The sequence below is a fragment of the Nicotiana tabacum genome, chromosome 24 (genome assembly GCF_000715075.1).
Source record: "Nicotiana tabacum cultivar K326 chromosome 24, ASM71507v2, whole genome shotgun sequence".
NCBI classification, from domain to species: Eukaryota; Viridiplantae; Streptophyta; class Magnoliopsida; order Solanales; family Solanaceae; genus Nicotiana; species Nicotiana tabacum.
Genome location: NC_134103.1, coordinates 81,614,405 through 81,623,366, shown reverse-complemented (window position 1 = coordinate 81,623,366; position 8,962 = coordinate 81,614,405).

Below are 8,962 nucleotides of genomic sequence, written 5' to 3'. Positions count from 1 at the left end.
GTATTCAGTGTCTGGTTTTGAAATGAACACTTAGTCTCTTAGTTAGAAAGTTAAGTTAGAAAAGTCAATCGGAAGTTTACTTATGAGTAAACAAATTCGGATGTGGATTTTTATGATTCGATAAGCTTCGTTGGGTGATTTTAGACTTAAGAGTATGTCCGGAATATAATTTGGAGGTCCGTAGTAGAATTAGGTTTGAATTGGCGAAAGTTGGAAGTTTAGAAGTTCTTAGGCTTGAATCCGAGGTAGATTTGGTGTTTTGATGTTGTTTTGGGTGTTCCGAAGGTTCAACTAAGTTCGGGTAGTGATATATGACTTGTTGGAATTATTGGTTGAGGTCCCGAGGTCCTCGGGTGAGTTTCGGATAGGTTTGGGTTGTGCTGCGCTCATTTTTCTTATGTTTCGACGCCGTTTCTTCAAGCATAAATGATATCATATTGAACAAATAAGCTCCGATTTCTTTTTTGATTGAAGCATTAGATCCATATCATAATTACGGACCTGTAGCAAAAAGAATCATCGAATTTGGACATCATATGAGTATTTTGTGGTCATTTTACTAAGAATTAGGTTAACAGATTTTTCAGATTAATTATAAAATTGCCACTGACGATGTATTTAAAAATCTGCACGATTTGCAAATATTAAAATCTACATATCTCCTTCATTATAAGGTTAAATTGAGTGATTCAAAAGCCTAACTTGAATAGAATTTCACAAGGAATCCATTGGAGGAATAAAAAGAGAGTTTCGGGGTCGTTGACATGAGAAACGAGGTAGAATAGCTGGCAGAAAAATATATAAAATGAGGGTTTGTTCATTCGGTCATATTTTGAGTTGGGGAGCTCGGATTTGGGCGATTTTCACTATAAGGATTGGGGTAAGTGTTCTCTACTCAGCTTTGTTTATATTTCATGAATCCATCTTCGTTTTTGGGATTTGATTGATGATTTCAAAGTGAAATTGAGGGAGTTAGGGTTTGAGTTTTGGAGAGTTTAAGTGAGGATTTGAGGGACCAAACAGAGTCCGATTTTGATGAATTTTATATGGTTAGACTCGGGATAGGACGAGGTTTATTATTCTGCTATTTTTGACTAATTTCGAGACGTGGGACCGGGGGCCGGGTTTTGGCTGGTTTCGGATTTTTGGCATATTTTGTAGTTTTTATTGTGGAATTCGATTCGTTAGCCTATGTTGATGGTATTAATCTGATTATTGTTAGATTTGGAGCTTTTGGAGACCGAGTCAAGAGATGAGGGCATCCCTGAGTAGGATTTTACGCTGTTAAGGTACGTAACAGTTTTAACTCTGGCTTTGAGGGTATAAACCCAGAGAATTTGATATCATGTGACTGTTTGGAGGTGATACCCATGCTAGGTGACGGGCGTGTGGGCTCATGGACATCATCTGTGTTTACGTAGTTACTTGTTGGTGAACCTATCTGCCTTCATGTTAGAGATCATGCTTAGGCTTTATTCATGCTCACATTATTTGTACTCAGTCATAGTAATTATTGTACATGTTTACCTCAGTCTCTATTATTTGCTAATATGCCGTGATACTTGATGTGGGCTGTGTGCCCTTATTTGTTAATGATGGTGAGGCTAGTGAGGTACATGATTGAGTGAGGCTGAGGGCCTGGCTGTGAGGATATTAATACCATAGCGCGTGATTTATCCACGTAGCACGTGAGTTGACCGTGCAGGTCCAGGTATTGATACCATAGCGCGTGAGTTGTCCGCGTAGCATGTGAGTTAACCGTGCGGATCCAGGTATTGATATTATGGCACGTGAGTTGTTCATGCTTAGCGCTTGGGCTTTGGGAGCCCCTCCGGAGTCTGTACACACCCCCAGTGAGTGCAGAGTGTTGAGCGTTGAGTGCTGAGTGCGAGTGCTGAGTGATGGAGTGACATTGCTGTGAGGTTGCATTTACTTTTGTTGTTGCTGCATTTACCTGTTACTTTTCCTTGTAGTCTTACTGATTTATGAAATTACCTGTCTACTCCTGTTTGTACTTAATTGTGGAAATTATAATTGGATTATTCTGCTTAGCTCATTACTACTGCTTAGTTCCTTAGTTATTTCTATTACTATCGAGTCGGTTGTATTCATACTACACCCTGCACTTTATGTGCAGATCCAGGTGAGTTAGAAGGTAGCGATCGTTGAGTTTAGGCCGGCTATCTTTGAAGATTGCAAGGTAGTTGTTAGCGTCCGCAGGACCTTGTTACTCCTCTTGTCATTTCTTTTTTTGGACAGTTAGACATATTATATATCTTAGTTCATAGTTTTAGATGCTCATGACTTAGTGACACCCCGATGTTTGGGGCTCGTTTTCGTATTTTTCTATATTATATTTAGAGTTGATTTAATTTATAAAAAATTTAAATGTTGAAATATTTTATTAAATTCTTATAATCGGTTTAGTAGTAATATTTTGGGAAGTAGGCTTGCCTTGTAACACGATAGGTGCCATCACGACCATGGTTAGATTTTGGGTCATGACAATACTCTTGTTCCATGTGTTAGAATGACTCATTAATCTCTAATGATATTTTCTCTATTTTGGCAAATTTAGACTTACACAAGAGAATTATTAGTGAAGAACTTGGTTCATCAAGATAACACGGTATATTTTCTACACTCTGCATAATTTGAAATAACAATATTTGGATCATGAGGAGAGTCCTACCTAAGTCCAAATTCCTTTTAAACTTATCCAATATAAGTGAACCAGTTTCGTTCAAAAGAATCCTAACCAAATTAAACCACCTAGATACTAGGGAAAGACTCCACCGCCTCTTCAAAGCTGACAATTCAATTTGATTAGACTTCTAAAAGTCTGAAAAGCCTGTCGTTACCCATTAATTATCCCCTTTAAATTGATCATCATCATCTCTGTCTTCATTCCATAAATTTCAAGCCGTCGAAATACTCTCCATCTTCTCTCATCCTCTAAATTTCAATCTACCTCTCCTTTTTCTTCCAGAACCAAGCATAGCAATGACTAACCCTTCTGAAAACCCCGGCACAACCCCACCATGCCCCTCATCTTCAACCACTCCTCAGCCTAAGAAAAGAAGAGTTAAGATGTTTGCTCGCAAGACAGTCACTGGGAGTAAATTATTAAAGAAATTAGACGTTCAATTGAAAGCTAGCCAAGCCCAAGAACCCTAGAACTCTGAAGAATCCTTCGAGTCTGCTACTGAGGGAGAAGAAACTGGGTCTTCTGATACAGAACAGGTAATCTCTAATCCAAATACTACTACTGAAGTCATTTCTGAATTAGCTGAGAATATGGAGAACAAGTTTATTCTGGTTGGATCCATGGTTAATATAGAATCTTCTGAGTCCAGAAGGATTGGTGGTAAAAATAAAAAGGAAAAAGAAAAGGAGAGTGAGGGTGCTCGTAGTGAAGAAAAGGGAATGGGTAAAAGAGTGGTTGATTCTTCACCCACTCCTGATATAGGTATAATGGCTATTTGTGGAGAAGAATCAGGTAAAATGGAGGAAAGTGTGAAGAAAACAGGGGGGAAGTGGGTCTGGGGAAGCCGTTGAAGGGTTGGTTAAACTTGGGCAAAATGTAGATGAACCTGGTTCATCAATAGAAGAAACCCTCGCAAACCTATTAAAGAAAGTGAGTGAGAGATACAACCCAAAGAAGAAGAGAACTTCCAAGGCTAAGATCCTTGGCACTGCTAGGGCTAACAAGAAAAGGAAGGCTCCTCCTTCTGGTTCTGCTGAAAATCCTCCCACAAGAGGAAGAGTCACAAGAAGCCAGCTAAAGCAGAATGAGGCAGATTTGCAAAAAGCCTTAGAAGAAAGCAAAAGAAAAGCAGTTGCAAAAGGGAAAAAAGAAGATGGCTGAGCCTATTGAGGATGTTGATGTTGATAAGATGGACCTGGTCCATCAAGATAAAGATGTGATTGAAGAAGTGGAGGTTCAGACTCCCAAACCCCAAGAAAGACAAGACTTCCACTAAGAAGTCTATCTTTGTGTCAAAGTCTGCTGAACCATCCATCCTAGCAAAAAGGACCAGATCTACTGTGAAGACAAAACAAGTGAAAATTGTTGAGGAAGAAGAATGGATTGGAGAGGAAGAGGAAGATGATTCAGATACTGAGAAGGACAAGATGGCCAAGTTTGGCAAGAGGACAATTCTGAAGGGTAGACTCCTCAGGGATTTGGAGGAGGAAGGGATGGTGCTACTGTTGGAGAAATTGGGATTGCAAGGCTGGAAGGACATGGTCCTTCAGATGGATGGCAGGTTGGCCAGGAGTGAAATTGTTGAATTTATGGCAAATGCTGCAGTGAAGGATGGATGGGTTACCAGCTTGGTGAAAAGGGTGCAAATCGCGTTCAATTTGAAGGAGTTGGGTGAAATTCTAGGTGTGCCTGCTGAGGGGTACAATGACTACACAAAGCTTAAGTGGCCAAGCCTAGAAAACCTTCCTACTGCTCTGTCCATTACCAGAAAATTCAATGACAATAAGGAGGAACTTGAGCCCAAGGCTGTGTACAAGAGTGAGATGAAGCCATCCTACAAGGTGCTGTTCGAATTTGTCAACAAGTGTGTTCTGCCTAGGTAGGAAAGGAGGCACATTACCAACTTCATGGACTTAGTTCTGATGGAGTGTTTGGATAGTGGGAGGCAGATCAATTGGCCTGGATTTATAATTCAGCTTCTTGATAGGGTTATAAATGACTCCAAGACTCATGTCATTCCCTATGGATTCATTCTCACAGTTGTGCTTGCACATTTTATGGTGCCTCTGAAGAAGTGGGAGGTGGCTACAAGCAAAGATCACTTTGGGGCAAATACTCTGATTGCTTGTGACTATGAGGTCCATGCCACTCCTAATGAACCTGGTTCATCCAAGAAGGTACCAGTCAATAGCAAGGTCAGAGCCTTGGTGCAGGAGAGTGGGGCAAAGGATGCTGAGATTGAGAGGCTGAAGAAAAGGTTAGCTGAGGTGGAGACTGAGAGAGATGCTCTCAGAACTGAGCTGGCAAGAGAAAAGGAGAAGAATGATGGCATTCTTCAAGATATGCTAAAACTTCTCCAAGCCAAAAACCAAGCACCTAGTTCTTCCCAGCCTTAAGCTCTTACCGTGTGTAGATCCTTCAATGACCCAGTTTGGGATGTTTTTTTTATTGCTCATGTTTTCAGTATTTTTATTTCTTTTTATGCTTTGTGGAAGAATCATATCAAGTATCAATGAAATTTGCTGGTTTTTTCTCTAACTGTTTGTTTATATTTCTTTAATGGTTAAAATTCTTAGATTGATCGATGATGATTAATCCATGATTGCATTTGAAGTAGCCCCAGTGGCCATGAGTAAGTTTTAAAATTTAGGTATCGTACATTTTTTATGCAACTTTTCGATGATGCCAAAAGGGGGAAAAAGGTTGTGCTTTACACTTTGAACATTGATGTTTATAACCTAATAAACCTGGTCCTTGATGATAAGTGATAAAAAAGGAAAAATATTTTTAACATTGTGTTGATGTTGAGCTAAGTTGAAACAGGGCCTAAGCTTATGAAAAGCACAGAGTTTGTCATCATCAAAAAGGGGGAATTTATTGGCCTAAGTGAAGGTTAGTTTTGAAGATTGACAAAGGAAGCACAGGCATGAACCATGTCCATCCCTTGTGTGCATATACACGGGTATATTCAAGCATGTGGGATGCACGTGAAGGAGATAAGCTTAAATTAGTAAAATTGATATCTCCTGATCGAAAAGGTTGCATAATTGATAAGGAGAAGGACTCCTTAATCAAAGAGAACACTATCCAAGATAAGGGAGGAGTTAGAAGTTGAGATCAACTAGAACTCTTCCACCAAGGAAGAGTAGTATTAGAACTCTAGTTATTTTCTACTCTACTAACTCTATAAATTGCAGGATGTTCTCATTCTACAGTGATGCACAAAAGCAGAAGTTAAATGTGAATTGAGAGCAAAATAGCAAGGCATTTTGCAAGCAATTCGTGTGTGATTCAAATGTGCAAACCTGAAGCTACATGAACTAGATAGAAGAACCAGCTCCAAGTGTCTGTCTTTTATTCTAGTTCAATTGTAGTAGGTGTTTTCATATTGTACCTTTCAGCTTTATCTAGAGGCAATTGTAATAGGTACTCAGAGTATTCAAGTTAGAGTTAACTTGAAGTTGTCGCAGCAGTTAGAGGCTGGTTGCCACAACGGGATTATAGTTAATCCTAGGTTTACAAAAGTATTTTGTAAATACAGTTTTTGGCTCAGTGATTTAGAGGAGAGTTTGGAAAAATCCTACTGAGAAGTAGGTCGTGATTTTTTTACCTTTTGAGCCAGGTATTTTTCACATAAAATACTTGTGTTCTTTACTTTCCGCATTTACTATTTCAGCAATAGTAGGCTAAGGAACACATAGAAGAACCCGGTCCTTCAATAATCAGTTTAGGTGAAAAATTGGGTACCACACAAGTCACCCCCCTCTTGTGTGGTATTGAAGTTAAAAAAATCACACACAATAACGGCCGAGGTCGAGTATCAAGGGCAGTGCTAATGACTAGTTTTTGTAATAGGATATTTAAGAGAATATTCCATTGAACATTCTCTAATAAGAGCACTTTTTGAGAAGAACACTTTCTCTCTAGAAAAGATACAAACAATACTTTTCTAAGAAGATTCGATTTTCTATTATTCCACACTTTTTTATCAGATCCGAGAATAGTTCCAATATTATTACATTTGTCTATCATTCATCACTGTCAGAAGGAGGAATCATCCACCTCATTCAATATTTGGTGAATCATTCTCCTTATTTACGTTAATGTCATTTATTCTTATTTATTTCTTGATAATCTTCCATCATTAATCATCTCGAAACATTCAATATTTGCATTTAATCCTCCACCAACACTGTCCGATTTTATTTGAGTTGACCAGTTATAAATCTGGGGATATTATTATTAACTAGGTTTAATCCCTTTTTATATAAAATTAAGTAGTTTAATCAAAGATTTATACTTTTTGGTCAAACATTTTGGCGCCGTCTGTGGGGACGGGGAGTGTGATTTCTCTAGACGTTCGTTCAACTGCATTGTTAAAACCTATTAGCGTGATGCAGTGCGGAACTATCTTATCCTCGAGTTTCATTTGTGCAAGTACTCGAGGGTGGATAATCCATGCGCCGCTCCCATCATCCACCATAATGCGTCTTACATCTATTTCTAATATTCGTAAAGTGATAACAAGGGCATCATAGTAAGGGAAAACCAAACCGTGGGTATCTGACTTATCGAAGATGATACTTTCTTCGAGTTCATCATACCGTTCATGAGTGATCGATCGTTTAATCTTGTGGGTTGTGGTGAACTTTATGCTGTTGATCGAAGCAGGGTCGCTGCCCGATCTCTCCTGGCATCATTTCTTCGATCCTTCCTGGTTTCGGCCTGTACCGAGGTCAACCGATGGGTTGCCTCATTCAGGTCATCTTCGTCTGCACGGACCTCGGCACAGTAGGCGTTATGTATTTCATCCCAAGTGGTTGGAGGATATTTCATAAGCTGAATTAATAATTTTCTGGTCGCCCTTGAGCCATTCCTGTTCAGCCCATTTTGGAAAGCTGCTACAGCCATTCCTTCCGATATATATGGTAAGGTCATCCTCACTCGGTTGAATCGAGCGATGAAGTCCCTCAATCCCTCTCCGGGTGACTGTTTGATGGCAAATATATCATTCCCTTTAGCCTCCGCCTTTTCAGCCCCATCATGGGCCATTACGAACTTGTCAGCCATCTCTTCGAATGGTATTCACAACTGCCCGCCTGCTCCATTGAACTATTCGAAGAGATGGCCGACAAGTTCGTAACGGAATGAAGCTAAATCCTGAAAAGTGTGCATTCTTCGTGACCTCAGGAAAATTCTTGGGCTTCCTAGTATCACAAAGAGGTATCGAGGTCAACCCCGACCAAATCAAAGCCACAGAAGGAATACCAGAGCGCTTAACCAGCAAAAAATAGGTTCAGAGGCTGACTGGCCGTATTGCCGCCCTGTCGAGATTCATCTTGCGATCATCTGACAGATGCCATAAGTTTTACGGCATACTCAAGAAAGACAACGGCCTCCAATGGACTTCCGAGTGCATTTAAGCCCCGGAGAAGTTAAAGGCTTATCTGTCGTCACCGCCGTTGCTTTCCAAAGCAGAACTAAGGGAATGCCTTCTCATCTACCTCGCCGTATCTGAAGTAGTGGTGAGTGCAGTCCTGGTCTGAGAAGATAAAGGTACGCAATCTCCCATCTATTACATTAGCAAAACCTTAATCGACGCCGAGATGAGGTACCCCTACCTCGAAAAATTAGCCCTAGCCTTGGTCATAGCTTCACGGAAGCTGAGACCCTACTTTCAGTGCCACCCCTTCTCGGTAGTCACAACTTTCTCCTTGAGAAGTATTTTGCATAAGTCCGAGCTATCGGGCAGGTTAGCCAAGTTAACCATAGAATTAAGCGAGCATGATATCACATATCAACCGCGGACGGCGATAAAGTCACAAGTCATTGCCGACTTCGTCGCCAACTTCAGCGCAAAAATAATGCCCGAAGTCGAAAAAGAAGTCGCCCACGCTTCTCCACAAACACAAAATCTATGGATTTCGTACACCGACGACGCTTCTAATGCGTCAGGGTCCGGACTGGACTTATGCTCAAAGTCTCGACATGCGAAGTGATTTGCCAGTCCATAAAATGCCCGGACATGACTAACAACGAGGTCGAGTATGAGGCCGTGATTGCAGGATTAAGGCTAGCACTCAAGTACGGGGCGAAACGGGTCATCCTACGCTACGACTCCCAACCCATCGTCAACCAAGTCATAGGGACTTTCCAGATCATAGAGCAAAGGTTACAAAATATCAGGCTGAGATCTGCAAACTACTGCCCGAGTTTGATGAATGCCAGCTCGACCAGATCCCTCGAGCACAAAAC